This window comes from Dromiciops gliroides, chromosome 3 (assembly GCF_019393635.1).
Source record: "Dromiciops gliroides isolate mDroGli1 chromosome 3, mDroGli1.pri, whole genome shotgun sequence".
In the NCBI taxonomy this organism is placed as follows: Eukaryota; Metazoa; Chordata; class Mammalia; order Microbiotheria; family Microbiotheriidae; genus Dromiciops; species Dromiciops gliroides.
The window spans coordinates 347,062,092-347,078,489 of NC_057863.1; the positions used below are offsets into that span (position 1 = coordinate 347,062,092).

General features: G+C 39.6%; 1 protein-coding gene across 2 annotated transcripts in view; it reads left to right on the plus strand.

Moving 5' to 3' along the window:
• Positions 1-8,295: 8,295 nt before the first annotated feature.
• The window catches only part of MRAS (muscle RAS oncogene homolog), a 123,251-nt gene continuing 115,148 nt past the window's right edge, over positions 8,296-16,398 (plus strand). The window contains exons 1-2 of one of the 2 annotated variants that reach the window (XM_043994688.1): positions 8,296-8,824; positions 9,440-9,567. The gene's annotated coding sequence lies outside the window, so the exon portion shown is untranslated. The remainder of the gene's footprint in view (positions 8,825-9,439; positions 9,568-16,398) is intronic. The other variant, XM_043994687.1, reaches the window with a different exon arrangement.

A 16,398-nucleotide genomic window follows, 5' to 3' on the forward strand; every position in this document is an offset into this window, starting at 1 on the left:
AGGCCAGATTTGAACTCAGGTCCTCCTGAATCCAGGGCTGGTGCTTTATCAACTGCACCACCTAGCTGCCCCATTTTTATGGCTTTTCAAGGGTGATGGAAAAAAAGCCCAATTGGTCCATATTTCATTGTTACATATGTTAACACCTGTTTCATATCTACTTTTTTACACATAATAAGCAGGAATTTCTAGAGCTCAGAGGTAATACATTTTTTTCCCATTGATGTTGGGAGATAAAGGGATTATTCTTAGGTTCACTCTCAAGAGGAAGGGCAGGTTTCCATATCATCCAGTCTTCTTTGGGAGAATCCACATGACCCAAGAGGACCTGGCTACTGCATCCAACTTGATACACAGAAGGCTTTTTTGTTACATTAAAAAGGGAAATCTTCCACCATCAGTGTAACCAGAGCAGGAGTGGATTTTTTAAGTTCTTCATAAACCATCAAAGTGTCATCAATACAGGAAAAGTTTTCCAGGGTATGGTGACACTGATAGCTCCCAGAGCTTGGGGGATACTATTGGATATAGGTAAAGGAGTATGAGGGAAGTGATATAGCGATTGCCTTTCAGAGCTCTTGGGGATCTAGGCCTGCAGGGATCAGGACACTGCAGAATCCCATAACTGCAGAGTGGAAAATTTCAGCATCCACCTAGTCCAACCCATGCTGACAAAAGGATTTCCTCTACAACATAACAAAGATGTGGTCATTTAACATTTGTTCAGAGACCTCCAAAGAGGGGAAATCCATTACCTCCTTTTTTGGATAGCTCTGATTTTTAGTGAGCTAGGTGGTATACAGTGGCTAGAGTGCTGGACTTGAAGTCAGGAAGAAAAATCTTTTTTGAGTTCAAATCTTGCCACAGACACTTCGTAGCTGTGTAATCCTGGGCATGTCACTTCACCCCCTTTGCCTCAGTTTCCTCATGTGTAAAATGAGCTGGAGAAGGAAGTAGCAAACCACTCTAGTGTCTTTACCAAGAAAGCCCCAAATAGGGTCACAAAGAGTCAGACGTTAATGTAAACAACTTAAACCACACACACAATTTTTTGGGAAGTTTTTCCTTCCATCATGGATTAAATCTGCTTCTTTTTGACTCACGATTTGTTTCTAATTCTGCTTTCTTGGGTTAAGCAGCAAAAGTCTAATACCCTTTCCCACATTTATAGCGCTTCACATACTTGAAGACACCTATCATGCTCCCTCTAAGCCTTATTTTCTCCAGGTTAAACATTTCCAATTCTTTCAACCAGTCTTCATGTGGCATGAACCTATGCTTGCCACCAATATCTGAATTTTTTCCAGTTTATCGATGTTTCTGAAATGTGATTCCCAGACTGAACCCAATAATCTAAACTCTAAGACAGCAAGACTTTGTGTGTGTGAGGGGGAGGGGATGTCCAGACCTGTTATTTCCTTAGTATAAGGAAGTATATAGTGTATACACTTATATGAGGAAGAAGTATAGTATATGAGCTTTAAGTGAAGATGGTTCCTCTACAGATACAGATAAGCAATATTTCTGTAATCTATATGCTTAGGACAAGGGTTTCTGAGCTTTTTGTGTGTCCTAAACCCCTTTGGCAATCTGATGAAGCCTATGGACCCCTTTTTAGAATAATGTTTTTAGATGCATAAAACACATAGGATTACAAAAAAATTATATTGAAATACAGTTATTAAAATATTTATATTTTTAAGTCCATAGGCCCCAGGCAAAGAATCTCTGGTTTAGGGAGTTGCCTGGGGGCACAAAGACAGAGTATTCAAAACTAGGTCTTCTTGACTCCAGGTTCCTATCCACTACATAGCAATGACTATCATCTCCTAGTGATAGTTCCTGGAAGTTACAGCTCCCTTTGGCAAGCCTAAAGTTGTCTGCCACATCATATTGTTGACCACAGGTCTGGTTCAAACTATGCTATAAACATTCCTCTCCTATCTATGTAGGTGTGTGTGTGTATGTGTATATATATATATATATATATATATATACACACACACACATACATACACACATATATATACATATATGCACGTGTGCACATATGCATTCATGTGTATATGTAGTATATGTATATATGATATAAATATGTATATAAAGTTGATTTCCTTTTTTAGAAATGAAAGATTTTATTGATATAATTTTTACATAATTATATATATATAAATTGTTTATACATCTTAGATACCAAACCCTTATCAGAGAAATTTGATACACAGATTTTTTTTTCCCTTTGACTATTTCCCTTTTTATCCTAGGTGCATTCATTTTGTTTGTACAAAGTTTTTCAGTTTCACATAAAGAATATTAAGTTGATTTTTTTTAACCAAGAGTAAAACTCCACATTTATTCCTATTAACTTTTAGCTTATATGATTCCGTCTAATGTCCTAGCATGTCAAAGTTATTTTGATTCATAATTCTGTCATCTAATGTGTTATCTCTCCCTCCCAGCTTTGTTTCATCATACCATCTCTGCTTTCATCCATGTCATTAATAACACTGTTAAATAGCACAGGCAACTACACTCCCTAAGGCATTCCATTGGTGACAGCCTTCTAAGATGATGCCAAATTCTTTGGGTCCAACCATTCAACCAGTTCCAAATCCATATAACTGTGCTATCATCTACCTTATATCTCTCCATTCTTCATGCAAAAATAATACAAGGTATGTTATCAAAGGCTTTGTTAAAAATCAAGGATAACTACCTACAGCAAAATATGTATAGTAACACTGTCAAAAGAAGGAAATCAGTTTAGTCTGGCATGACCAGGTCTAGAAGCCATGCAAATTATTCACTTATTATATTTTCCTTTTCTAGATGTTAACAAGTCAATCACTCAGTTAAGAAGCATTTATTAAGTATTTACTATGTGCCAGGCATTAGGCCACTTTGCCACCTAACTGCCCATATATATGAGATGCATATAGAGTAAATGGAAGGTAATCTTGGAGGAAAGGGACTAGGAAGGCCTCCTTATTAACAACATGTTCCAGAATTTTTCCAGGAATTTAAGTCAGACTCATTAGCCTATAGTTCAAGACAATATTTACTCTGGGTGGCAAAGTAGATAGAGTGCCATGTGTAGACAGAGGGTATGGATATAAGATGATTTTACTGGAATGATACCTTTCCCCCAAAAAATAAAGGGGTGAGAAAGAAAATTGCACTGGAAGAAGGAGGGGGGAGATTAAATGGAGTAAATTATCCCATGTAAAAGAGGCATGAAAGAGCTATTATAATAGAAGGGAAGATAGGGAGGGGTACTGGGCAAAGCTTAAACCTTACTCACCAAATTGGCTCAAAGAGAGAATAACATTCATACTCAGTTGGATGTAGAAATCTCTCTTACCCTGTAAGGAAGTAAAAGGGACAGGGATAATAGAAGGGGGAAGGGGGACTGATAAAATGGAGGATATATTGGGGAAGGTGATGATCAGAAGTAAAACACTTGTGAGGAGGGAAAGGTTGAGGGGGGGCAGGTCAACAAGTGAAAAATAGCAATAAAGGAAATACGCAGTTAGTTATCCTAACTGTAAATGTGAATGGGATGAACTCACCCATAAAATGGAAGGGATAGCAGAATGGATTAAAAAACACAATCTTACAATATGTTTTTTTTTTTTACAAGAAACACATCTGAAGCAGAGAGATACATACAAGATAAAGATCAGGCACTGGAGCAGAATCTATTGTGCTATATGAACACAACTATAAAACATTTTTCACACAAAGTCAGATCTAAACAATTGAAAAAATATTAATTGCTCATGGATAGGGTGACCCAATATAATAAAAATGGCAATTCTACCTAAATTAATCTATTTATTCAGTGCCATACCAATCAAACTATCCAAAAAATATTTTTAGAGCTAGAAAAAAACAATAATAAAATTCATCTGGAAGAACAAAAGCTCAAGGATATCAAGGGAAGCAATGGGAAAAAATGTGAAAGAAGGTGACCTAGAAATACCAGATCTCAATCTGGTAAAGTGGTAATAATCAAAATAATCTGGTACTGACTAAGAAATAGAATGGTGGATCAGTGGAATGGATTAGTTATAAATTACATTATAATAAATGATCATAGCAATCTAGTATATGATAAACCCAAAGCAAACTTTTGAAACAAAAATTCATTATTTGACAAAAACTGCTGGGAAAACTGGAAAACAGTATGGCAGAGACTACGTATACACCAACATCTCACACTGTAATCTCACACTGTTATCTTGGTAAGATGAGTTCAAAATGGGTACATGATTAACACATAAAGGGCGATACCATAAGCAAATTAAAAGAGCATGGAATAGTTTATCTGTCAGATTTATGGATAAAGCAAGAATTTAGGATCAAATAAGATATAGAAAGCATCACAAAATGAAAAGATAATTTTGATTGTACAAAATTAAAAAGCACAACTAAAACCAATGCAAATAAAATTTTAAGGAAAGCAGAAAACAGGGGTGGGGTTGGGGAGGGGAGTGGGAAATTTTGCAATAAGTACCTCTGATAAAGGCCTCATTTTTCAAATATATAGAGAACTGAGTAAAATTTATAAAAATACAAGTCATTCCCCAATTGATAAATGGCCAAAGGGTATAAACAGGAAGCTTTCAGACAAAGAAATCAAAACTATCTATAGTTGTAAGAAAAAAATGATCTAAATCACTATCAATACCTCTGAGGTACCACCTTACACCCATAAGAGTGACTGATATGGGAAAAAAAGGAAAATATGGGATGTGGGAAAACTGGGGCACTAATGTGCTGTTGTTGTTGTTGTGAATGTATTCAACCATTGTGGAGAGCAATTGAAAACTATGCCCAAAGGGCTATAAAACTGTGCACACCCTTTGATCCAGCAATACAACTGCTAGGTCTATATTCCAAAGACATCCCCAAAATGGGAGAGGACCCATTTGTACAAAAATATTTATAGCAGCTCTTTTTGTGGTAACTAAGAATTGGAGATCAAAGGGATGCCCATCAATTGGGAAATGGCTAAGCAAGCTGTGGTATATGATTGTAATGGGATATTATTGTGCAATAAGAAATGACAAACAGGATGATTTCAGAAGAACCTGGAAAGATTTACATGAACACAGTGAAATGAACAGAAACCAGAGAAGGTTGTACACGGTAACAGCAATATTGTTTGATGAAGAACTGAAAATTACTTATTTTTAGCAATACAGTGATCCAAGACAATCCAAAGGACTAGTAATGAAGCATACTATCCACCTCCAGAGAGAGAACTAATATTGAGTGAATAGACTGAAGATAGTATTTTTCACTTTCTTTCTTTTTTCCTTTTATTCAACTCTTCTGTACAAAATTACTAATATGGAAATGTTTTACATAGTTGCACATGTATAACTATCTGATTGCTTACCTTCTCAGGGAGTGGAGGGAAGGAAGGATAGAATTTGGAACTCAAAACTTTAAATAAAAATGGTTAAAAAAAAGACAGATCCTCTCTTACTGTCTGCTAACTTATCTAAAATATCACCTCCTCACCAGCTATTTTTGTGACATCCTTTCCATTCCAACAAACATTCTCCTTGGCAAATAAAACAGAAGAAAAATGGGAACTGAGCAGTTCTGTCTTCTCTCTTTCAACAGTTATAGTCATATTATCCTCCCCCAAGTAAGTTCTATTGCTTTCTTGATCCTCCTCCTTTCCCTAATATAACTTTCCACTCCCACCCCACCCTACCACCTCCACTTTCTTGTTGTCCTTAGCATCCCTTGCCAGCATCATTCTGAGTTTTAGCACTTCTGGCACTATTTTTACAGGACTGTTCCACAGTTTTGTACTCATTCTCTGCTCTCTGACCTTGCTTCATCTTCTATATATGTCTTAAAAATCTAAGTTGGATAATGAGTTCCCTGATCATTCTCACTGGTCTCTTTAGACAACTCTATTTCTTCTCCATAAAAAATATTTCTCTCTCTGTCTTCAGAATTTAATTCTTGAGGGCTTCTCATTCCTCCTGGCCAGGCCTACTCTGTAGAACTGTAGTGTGATAAATGCGCATTCTCAGAACCATAGATAGAAATTTCCTGTCTCTAATGCATCCTTCACTCAGCTACCAAAATAAACTTACTATGGCATTGGTCTGATTCTTTTGCTCAAAAATCTTTAGTGGGTCTTGTAGACTCAAAGATAAAAACAAAAACTTGTCAACATGACAATAAATCAACCAACATTTATTAAATTCCTACTATGGGCTGGCCACTGAGCTAAGTGCTGGGAATATAGAAGGAGTTTACAATCTAATGGGAAAGATAACATGCAAACAAATATATCCAAAGTGAGCTATATACAGGATGAATAGGGAATAATTAACAGGTGGAAAGCTGTAGAATTAAGAAGGAATTAGAGGGCCGGCTAGATGGCACAGTGGATAAAGCACCCGCCCTGGATTCAGGAGTACCTGAGTTCAAATGCCGCCTCAGACACTTAACACTTACTAGCTGTGTGACCCTGGGCAAGTCACTTAACCCCAATTGCCTCACCAAAAAAACAAAAACAAAAATGAAGGAATTAGAAAAGGCTTCCTGTAAAAGATGAAATTTAAGTTGGGACTTAAAGGTAGCCAGAGAAGGAGTTGAGGAAGGATGGCATTCCAGGCATGGGGGACAGCCAGAGATAATGTGGGAGCAGAGAAATGCAGCGTCTTGTTTGTTGACATTTGAAACCTTCCACAAACTGGACTTCAACCTACCTCTCCATCCTTATCTGAAATTACTCCCTTTGACATATTCTAAGTTCCAGCCCCTCTTGACTTGGCTGCTCCTGAAATTTGACATGTTGTCCCTTACCTATGTGCATCCCTGTTGTCTATTTTTCATGGCTAGATTATACTTCCTCTCTTTCTTCCCCTTTCACAGTCCTTCTTTCCTTAAAGGCTCAGCTCAGTTATTACCTTCAGTATGGAACCTTCAATGAAAATGTTCTCAAAGTATTTGGGGGGGGGGATATATCATTTATTTTATCATTATGTACCATGCATGATACTAATTTGTGTTATGTCATATTTGTGCTGCCCCCATTTCTGTACTGCCTTGAATGGAGAGAATTTAAATTTTTTGGACCCCTGGACCTAGGACCTAAAGTACCTAAAACATAGTGTTTGTGGAACCTTTAATGGAACACAACAATGAGAGTATGTGTAAATTGATAAGTAAAGCTACATTTGGTAGGTAGATGACTTGGAGGGCTGAATTAATGCAAGGGAAAGTAAGTCATCAGCAGCAACAAGATCCCAGGATGCCATCCCCATTACATTTTCCAATGTGCTTTTTTTGGCTAGCCCTTGAAAAGAATAATGCTAAAGAAATATAAGGAGCCAACCAGATTAGCTTTCAGACTCACATGTCTGAAAGAAGCAGGGCCCAACCTAAAAGAAATATGGCTTAAAAAGAGATTTTTATTAAAACAGCACACAGAACTTCTTCAAGTAACTGGTGTCCATAGTAATAGATCTAGCATTGGAGGCATGCAGCATATTACACGTGTTTTCTATAAGATCAAAGCAACGTGCACAGAAGGGAAAATGTGGATTTATAATTTGACAGGATAATACTTTTTTTTGTCATATCTTCAATATTGATTCAATTAAATAAGTATTCATTAAGTGCCTGTTCTGTGCAGCTAGGTGGTCACGTGGATAGATAAGCGTGCCAAAACTGAAGTCAGGAAGACATCTCCCTCAGTTCAAATCTGACCTCAGACACTTATTAGATGTGTGACCCTGGGCAAGTCACTTAAACCTGTTTGCCTCAGTTTCCTCCTCTGTAAAATGAGCTGGAAAAGGAAATGACAAACTACTCCAGTATCTTTGCCAAGAAAACCCCGGGATTAGGAAGAGTCGGGCATGACTCAAACGACTGAACGACAACCGTGCAAGATGCTACCGTTTATATTATTTGCAAGTAATAAATGCATAACTAATCTGGAAAAAGTACATTTTGGAGGTGGGCGAAGATCCCGAAGGCATGCAATTTAAATTTACAGCACTGACACTGAATCTTTATTAGATTGTGCTAATATGTTAATATTTGTCTTTGATTTGGAATATCTGTGTGCTTCAAATTCTGGACGGTTCACTTTCTCCTTCAAGCGCCTAGGGGGTGGTGGGGCACGGGGATAATTAGAGGTTCTCAGACACAAGCTTCCTTAAGGTCTTCCTGACAAGTTTCTCACTTCTAGTCCACCTTAAAGCCAACTCACTGGAGCTCCAATGGCCGGATTGGGCTATTTGTAAGAAGAAAAGCAGGGGGGCGGGAGTTGGGAGAACGAAACCAGCTGTAGGTCAGCGTCCTTCCCCCAGCCTCCCAGCTGGACCCGAGGGCTTGCTCCTGCATCCCTGCTGTCTGCCTCATACGTCTCTGCCGACCCGTGGGGTGCAGAACGCCCTGGAGGCGGAGGGGCAATGCTGAGCTCCCCCCGCCATTTCCATTCAGGGCTATTTTTAGCTGCCGCTGTTGCAATATAAAGAATGTTTGGCGTGGGGAGCTCTTTGCAGAGAGGGTGCGTTGTCACTTTAAGGAGGAGCTGGACTTCAGGGGGTGGGGACAGTTAGCAGAGGGGCTGGGGTGGCCTGGGTTTCATCCACTACCTTGCGAAGACCGGGGTTGTGTGTGTGTGTCTGTGTAGCTAAGGACTCCTTACTGAAAAGGTTTGCAAAAGACTGGGAAAGCGACCATGGATTTATTACGAGAGGCCGACTGATTTTCCCAGCGCCAACGTTGGGCAGTGACTTCACCCAGGAAGGACTGTGCGACAGCTGGCTGGCGTGGCTTGGGGGTGAGTAGCCCTTAAAGTGGGGGGGGGGGGGAAGAAAACTGCGAGAGGCAACTAGAAGAATCCTTTGATTTTGCCCTTCGGTGGCAAAGGGGCTACATAGGGACAAGCCGCAGCATCCCCCAGTGATGAGAGATTGTGCATTGTTCAAGGGCAGGATGGGCACCGTTCACCCTACCTCTTCCCCTCTCCCTGTACATTGTGGTCACGCGTTTCAATCAGTGTCCTCTTGTGTACATCTGGCCACAGGATTCTGCTCTACTTCGAGCGCGTGTTAGGATGCCTGATTTGAGAGGGGGCAAGAGAAATTAACCCATCCCTCAGCCCCAGCCGCGAAAGATGATGCTCTGTAGAGAAGCTCTAAGTTGAAAAGGTCCTCCGTGACTTCCAGCTCTTGTGTTCCTTTGCCCAAGCAGTAGGGAGGGGGTATTATCTGGGAGCAGTGCCGAACCCTGAAGCTTTTTTAGTGGACTGGAAGGATGAAATGGCAAAGTATTCTGCTTTTTATTCTCCTCCTTCTTTGAAAGCGAAAATAATGACGATAAAATAATAGCTGTAATTAGCTATCCCTCAGAGTAATTAATCAAAGCAATGCTTTTTTTTTTTTAAACCCCATAGCACTGCTCATTTTCAAGCCAGAGAAGCATGTGGCTGGCTTCTGGATCAACTCTTTGCATTAGTGGAGCTGGTTTCCTTGTCAATCCCAAGGCCTAGGTTGTATCCACTGTTTAAGGAACCAGTCAGAGGTGAGACCCTGTCATTCTAGAGTTGTTGTCCTCTCCCCCTTTCTCCCCAGCATCAATGGGTTTTCATCCTCCAGAATCCACAGGCATTTATTGAAGAAGCCTAGGAATTGGGGCTTGGATGGGTTTTCCATGTAGTCACTGGAAATAACTTTCTACCAGGAAGGTTGCTTAAAAAAACAAACAAACAAATGAAAAAAACTACCACCAATGCTTCAAGTAAAGGAGGAGAATGGAGCTGCTCTTGGAGTGAATGGAACATTCCAAGTCTGGGGAAGATTAGTTGCTTGAGTTTTTAAATGGTAAATCATCTGTGGGTTAAAGCCTGGAGTTCACCATACTCTCCCTGGGTAAGAAACCCTTAGCTAGGGAAATCCTGAGACTCCTTTCCCTTTAATTGCCCTCTACAACCTCTTCTAGCTGAATATATAGCTTGAACATAGTATTTTTTCCTATCACTTTTCACTGTAGTATATGCTTTTCACTTGAACAGTGATCTAATAAGTTTCATTTTTTTTTATCTAAACAATTGTTTGTCCTGTGTTGTAACAAGAAGTTCTAGAACTCTGGATACTCCTGCTTTATTTTTGAGGATGATACCAGTTGAGAGTAGATTATGATTTGTGGAGGCAGGTCTGGTTGAAAAGGTCAAATTAGGATCAATGACCCCTCCTGCACAGACTGCCTGGGAAGTCTCTTCTTAGAGTCACAATAACAATTCTAATAGCTTATATTTGTACAGCACTATGAGTCAGGGGGGAGGGGTCTTAGCCCAAGTCACTTAGCCTTTCTAGGCTTCATCTTTCTCATCTATAAAGTGATGGGGTTGGACTGATTCCTGAGATCCCTTCACTGTCTTAGGCTTTATCTTACTTGATCTCTGTGATGACTGCAAAGTAGGCAGTATCATCACAATGACCCCTTCCTCCCCAATTTTATCAAACAAACTTAGGGACTTGCTCAAGATCCTGTAAGAGGAAGAGCTGTGACTTCAACCCAAGTCTTTTGAAACCAGGCAAGTTGCTCTTCACACCATGCTACTGCAGCCTGTCTTTCAAGTGGCTGTTGCTGTCTGCAGTACAGCTGGACAGGGAGTCATGAAGAGCTGAGTTCAAATTCTACCTCTGATCCTTAAGTAATTATGGTACGTTTCCTCATACATAAAATAGGAATGATAATACCGGTAGTGTCCCATGAGCTAATGAGTGAAAAGTGTGTAAGCACCATAGAGATGCCAGTTATTATTACTCTAAATCCCTATATCCCCAGGAGGAAAAAAAAAAAAGAACAGCTTCATTCCCCTTGGAGACTTCCCAGTAGCTCAAGGAAAAAGAAATAGAGCAATAACAACCAGGGAGATCACTGTCTATGGTTAGGCCACTTCAACTTAATGTACATAAGTTGTTTAGACATCTGAGTTGTTCTTTTTATAAGCCTGGCCCTGTGTGGGTGTGTTATGATGAGTTTGGTTTCAGGACGAATGGATTGGATATCTTCCAGGGCCTTCTTGTTGGTGAGCTTACTCCTCTAGTCACTGGATGTTCATTATGGCTTGTAGGTGGCAATGGTAAAACTATACAAGAAGCTAGATGTGTTTTCTGTGGAAGGTTCAGGTCCTCTAACTGTAAAGGGAGGTTAAGAGCATTTCTGCTTTAGGGGCCTTTTATTAGGCTAAGAGCTTGATGCCATGCTTAGCCCTCCAGTGGAATAGAAAGGAAAAAGTATTTATAAAGCCCTATCATGTGCCAAGCACTGTGCTAAGTGCTGGGGGATACAAAGAGAAAATCAAGGCAGCCCCTTCCTATCAAGGAGCTCACATTCTAATTCAGACAACCCAGAAAAGGGAGTTCATGTTCATGTTCAGATCAGATGGAAGGGCCAGGCAGCATTTAGTTTCTAGTAGGTAAAGTAACAGCACTCTCATCTTCCTAAAGGATTTTTGAGTTTCATCATAGACTCAGAGCTGTAAGGGACCTAAGAGATCATCTAATCAAATCTCTTTATTTTACAGATGAAGAAACTGAGACCCAGAAAAGCTAAATGACTTTGCCAAAATCATATGGTTAGTACATAACAGAGCTAGGATTAAAACCCAGGGCATCTCCATACAAAATCAGTGATCATTCTATGACAGCATGTAATCAGTGAGTCACTTGAAATGTGTTGCCCAAAGAACCAAATTCACTCATACTTTCAGTTCTATATTTCTAGTGAAAATCTTATCCTACGCCTCTACATATTTTCTTTGGCTTTAGAAGCCACATATTCTTCTCCTTTCTCTCCCTCCCCATCTCCCAACAATTTAGCAGCCCAATTAATTTTTTTTAGCTTTGGAAGAACAAAATACAAAGTGCAAACGCTTGTTTGTTTATTTAAAGATAGCATGTTGGTTGAGGGTATCCAATTCCAGCTTCAATTATAGCCCCCAATGATTCACAGAAGAGTTTTGAAAAATTGAGGAAGGCTTATATCAGGGTTTGTCACCTCTCAGATGGATATTTCCTGGGCCGTGCCTATTGGGCCTTTCCCTGCCTTCTCCAGTCCTCTTTTCCACTCCTATTCAGTTTGTAGGAGCTAGAGCTGAATGATCACTAAATCACCCCCAAGTGAACCCTCCCTAGCTCTGTTTTTGTAATGTGACATTGCCCAGTGTTCTAGGCTTACTCTTTCAAGTTGTAGTCTATATAAGCTTTAAGGATCCTTCTCCCAACTCCCACTGACAAGTTGGGTTCTAAGAATTAGACTGGCTATATCACCTTCCTGGGATTCTAGGAGTACCCCTGAGGGGTCAGAAGGGATCCTCTAATGTCATTGGCTCAAGTCCCCACTGGTGTTCTTCCCTCCAAGATTATCAGTTCAGAATCAATTTAGTCATCCAGCCTTTAAGTAGCTTTTAGAAAGGGCTATTTATCAAGGTGTACAATATGAAAAGTTGGTATGTACTCTCCCACAAATACAGAGTCTAGGGGAATGGGAGCTCAGGCTTGGAAAGTACATGAGACCAATGGGCAGCTCATTACTGTTCTAAGTCCCTTTCCTCCATTCTTGAAGTGCTCAGACAGTTCCCCTTAGGCATGAGCTAGTCTCATTAATAGGTTCTTTGTAGAGCCATGTCTCTGGCTCCTGATGATACAGACACTGCCACTAGTCAATCTAGAATGTTATTTAGGACATCATGGGAAATCCAACATCCCAAGGACCTTTGGCAGCTGAAAAGATCCGCTTCTAGTAAAAGATAGTGGCTCCACCAGGTAGTTCCTACTCAGAAGTTTCAGCACTATGTAATTACTCCAAATTTTGGAATTACCTTCCTTCTCACCTTACTTGATAATGTATAGACTAACTCTGTTGCAGGTCAAATTTCCTTAGCTTGTCCAAAAAATCATGATTCTTGTGCAGCATCATTCTAGTAAAAGGCCTTTTTCACACTTAATTGAAGGTCTTTTCATTGATTGAGATATAATCTCACCTGGTCAAGACATCCGAGCCAAAATGGGGTAGAGTAACTTCAAAACTCCATGCCCAGGGCAGCTAGGTGGCACAGTGGATAAAGCACTGGCCCTGGATTCAGGAGGACCTGAGTTCAAATCCAGACTCAGACACTTGAAACTTACTAGCTGTGTGACCCTGGGCAAGTCACTTAACCCCAATTGCCTCACCAAAAAAAAAAAAAAAAACAACAAAAAAAAAAACCTCCTTCCCTTCCCCCCCACCCCAACCTCACCAAAGCTATCATGTAGTATTTTTTGTTTGTTTGGTGAGGAAATTGGGGTTAAGTGACTTGCCCAGGGTCACACAGCTAGTAAGTGTCAAGTGCCTGAGGCCAGATTTAATCTCAGGTCCACTGCGCCACCTAGCTGCCCCTCATGTAGTATTTTTTTAAGGAGAAAGGAATCATGGAACTTGTAAAAGGGTGGTGTTAATGGAATGGAAATATGCATGAAGAGGGAAAACTAAGTACAGTTATATAATTTTGAGTAAGATTACCATTAACAGTGAAATGCTAGGCAACTGGTAACTTAGAACCCAGAATTTGTTGAGCCCTTCCTGAACCTATGTATAAGGTATATTGTCCATTTATAGTGCTTTGCTTATTTGGCAAAGTGGCTCATTGGTTCACGAGATTCTATGTGAGCTTCAAGAGCACAATTATCCACCCATGTTCCTGTCTTGGTGAGTTTTGATGAGCCAGTACAATGTAAGCCCTTTAAAGGATGAAACAGTTTATTTTTCATCTTACCATTTCTGTTGTTTTGAATATAGAATATATTTAATAAATACCAATTGAATTAAATCATAAGTGCACATTGTATTGAATGTTTAACACCTATCATGAGTTCTCCACATATGCAAAACATATTCAGCTCCAACTTCCTGGTCCTATCTTCTCTGTTGCATGCTTCAATACATGCATAGGAAAGGTGGAACAAAACTTGTTTTAACACCCAGCTGTGCTTTGCTCCACTGATGAGGAGGAATGACAGTATTTAATCTGAAACTAATCATATCCTGCAGTAGTTTTAAAAAGTTAGCAACTTTCTTGAAGGCAGTCTAACTTGAATAGCTTATTTAGTTGAAATTTATCATACACAATCCAGACAGCTTAATCCTGTTCTCTATAATTTGCTGTGTTTGATGTGCAATGCATGTCTACTGTATTATAGTCTAAAGCAGGGACTCTTAACCTAGGGTCCACGCAGACCTCAAGGGGTACAAATATTGATTTAAAGAGGTCTGTCAACTTTGATAAGCAATCCATCTTTATTTTCACTAACTTCTAGCAGAAATTCAGCATTTCCTCCAATTATTTAAAAACATTATTCAGAAAATGGGTCCATAGGTTTCACTAGGCTGCCAAAGGGGTCAATGATGCTAAAAAAAGGCTGAGAACCCCTAGTCTAAAGCAACATGGTAGTTCTGAAGTGCCTGATTTGAAATACTGTTCAATACTGGAGTATTCCAGTCAGCATCTGGCCAACAGCAGAGATCTAAAAGAAGCAACAGTTGTTTCTTATTGAAGATAGTGGTGATAATGGGGTCTTTGAACTCTTATGGCATTTCTTCAGTGTTCTGTATGTTTAGATGAATGCAAGAGAAGGAAAATAAAAACCTGTTTCATTATTGGATTAAGTGCTTACCATGTGCTTGGAATTTTTCAAGTAAGAAAGGCTTTCAAGTGCAAGAGCTACACTGTTCTGAGAGCAATGTTGACCTCTTCAAAAGAAGAGTTGATGGCCAGGTTATCCTACCTGGACAAGGACTCTGTGCTTTGCAGGAAGCCTTTCATCCTCAATGGTGGAATACATGTTAAAAAGAGTATTGAACTATCTCTGTCATTCCCATTTAAATTAACCCCTGTCTCGGCTGGAGGTACAGCCATCTGTACTCAGAGGTGTAGTGAAAGTGTGACTATGTCTGTACATATCCTATAGATGTATAGAGAAGTCTTTAGCTTGGTTTATAGCTTACTTATTCTATAATAGCAAAGCACCCACCTCCTAGGATTGTTGTGAGGGTGAAACAGGATCATATTTCAAAGTGCTTTACAAACCCTTTCTCTTCCCCTTCCCTTAGTTAACTGTTGCCTCTGCTGCTAACTGCTACTGATCAGTATGCTATTTAGTTTGAGATGCATATGTTCTTGTTTTCTAGCTGGTCAAAAAAAATCCAGCACTTCAGTGGTTAGGTATGTTTGTTGGCAAGCAGCTGCTCAATCTCAGTGACATTCTCATTAGATCAGCCTTTGTGGCTTCATCTGACAGATTCTTCCATTGCTGATGGTTAATCTGGCAGATTCACCCTGTCATTCCTAGTTCATAGAGGTGGCTACAAATGGATTTTGAGGTGGTGCTATTAAGCTACTTATAGACATCTTCATTCTTTGGGAACTTGACACTTAGCAATATGGTACAGTGGAAAGAATTTTTAAAAAATAATAAACATTTTTATTTAAAGTTTGGAGTTCCAAATTTTATCCCTCCTTCCCTCCCTCCCTAACCCCCTTCTGAGCCACTTTGCTAGGGCCTCCTTACTCATCTCCTCTGAACTGTAAGAGAAATTGCCATGAGCCAGACCCTCTGGAGGTTTAGGCTATTCCCTCTGCTGGTGTGACTATGCTAGAAGTCAGAATGTCCTTTATAATGTTCCTGCCACCCCTTCCCTACTCATATCACTCAATTAAAATTATCCTATACCAAATGATTCCTAGTTATGGCTCTGGGACTAGCTAGTAACAAACACCAGCTCTCCTTCATTTGTTGCCTGCAGGAAATCTCAGAACAGAAGAGAATCTGGACAACAATTACCATCCTTCTCCCATAACTCAACTATCTCTTGGTTCTAAATGTAAGAGGCTGGGGGAGGGGGGGGGGGCGGGGAGCCTGAATTCTGGTTACATCTACATATACTGTCAGATTCAGTTGTATCAATTAGTTGGCTGAACTGCTTTTTTAGTGTAATTTTTTCCTTTGTTACAAAGAATGGGTTACAGAAGAGTGGAGCTGGGAAGGATATTAAGAAATGAAGATGATTTTAAAAATAAAGATATTGATTAAACTTTTTAAAGAGCTGAGCCACAACTTTTTTAAAAGATGATAATTTTTTGAATCACCTAACTTTTCTTTTTTTTTTTTTTTGGTGAGGCAATTGGGGTTAAGTGACTTGCCCAGGGTCACACAGATAGTAAGTGTTAAGTGTCTGAGGCCGGATTTGAACTCAGGTCCTCCTGAATCCAAGGCCAGTGCTCTATCCACTGCGCCATCTAGCTGTCCCTACTTTTCTTTTTAAAAATTTAATTAGTTTAATTTTTAAAAATTCTATTCTATTTTATCTTTA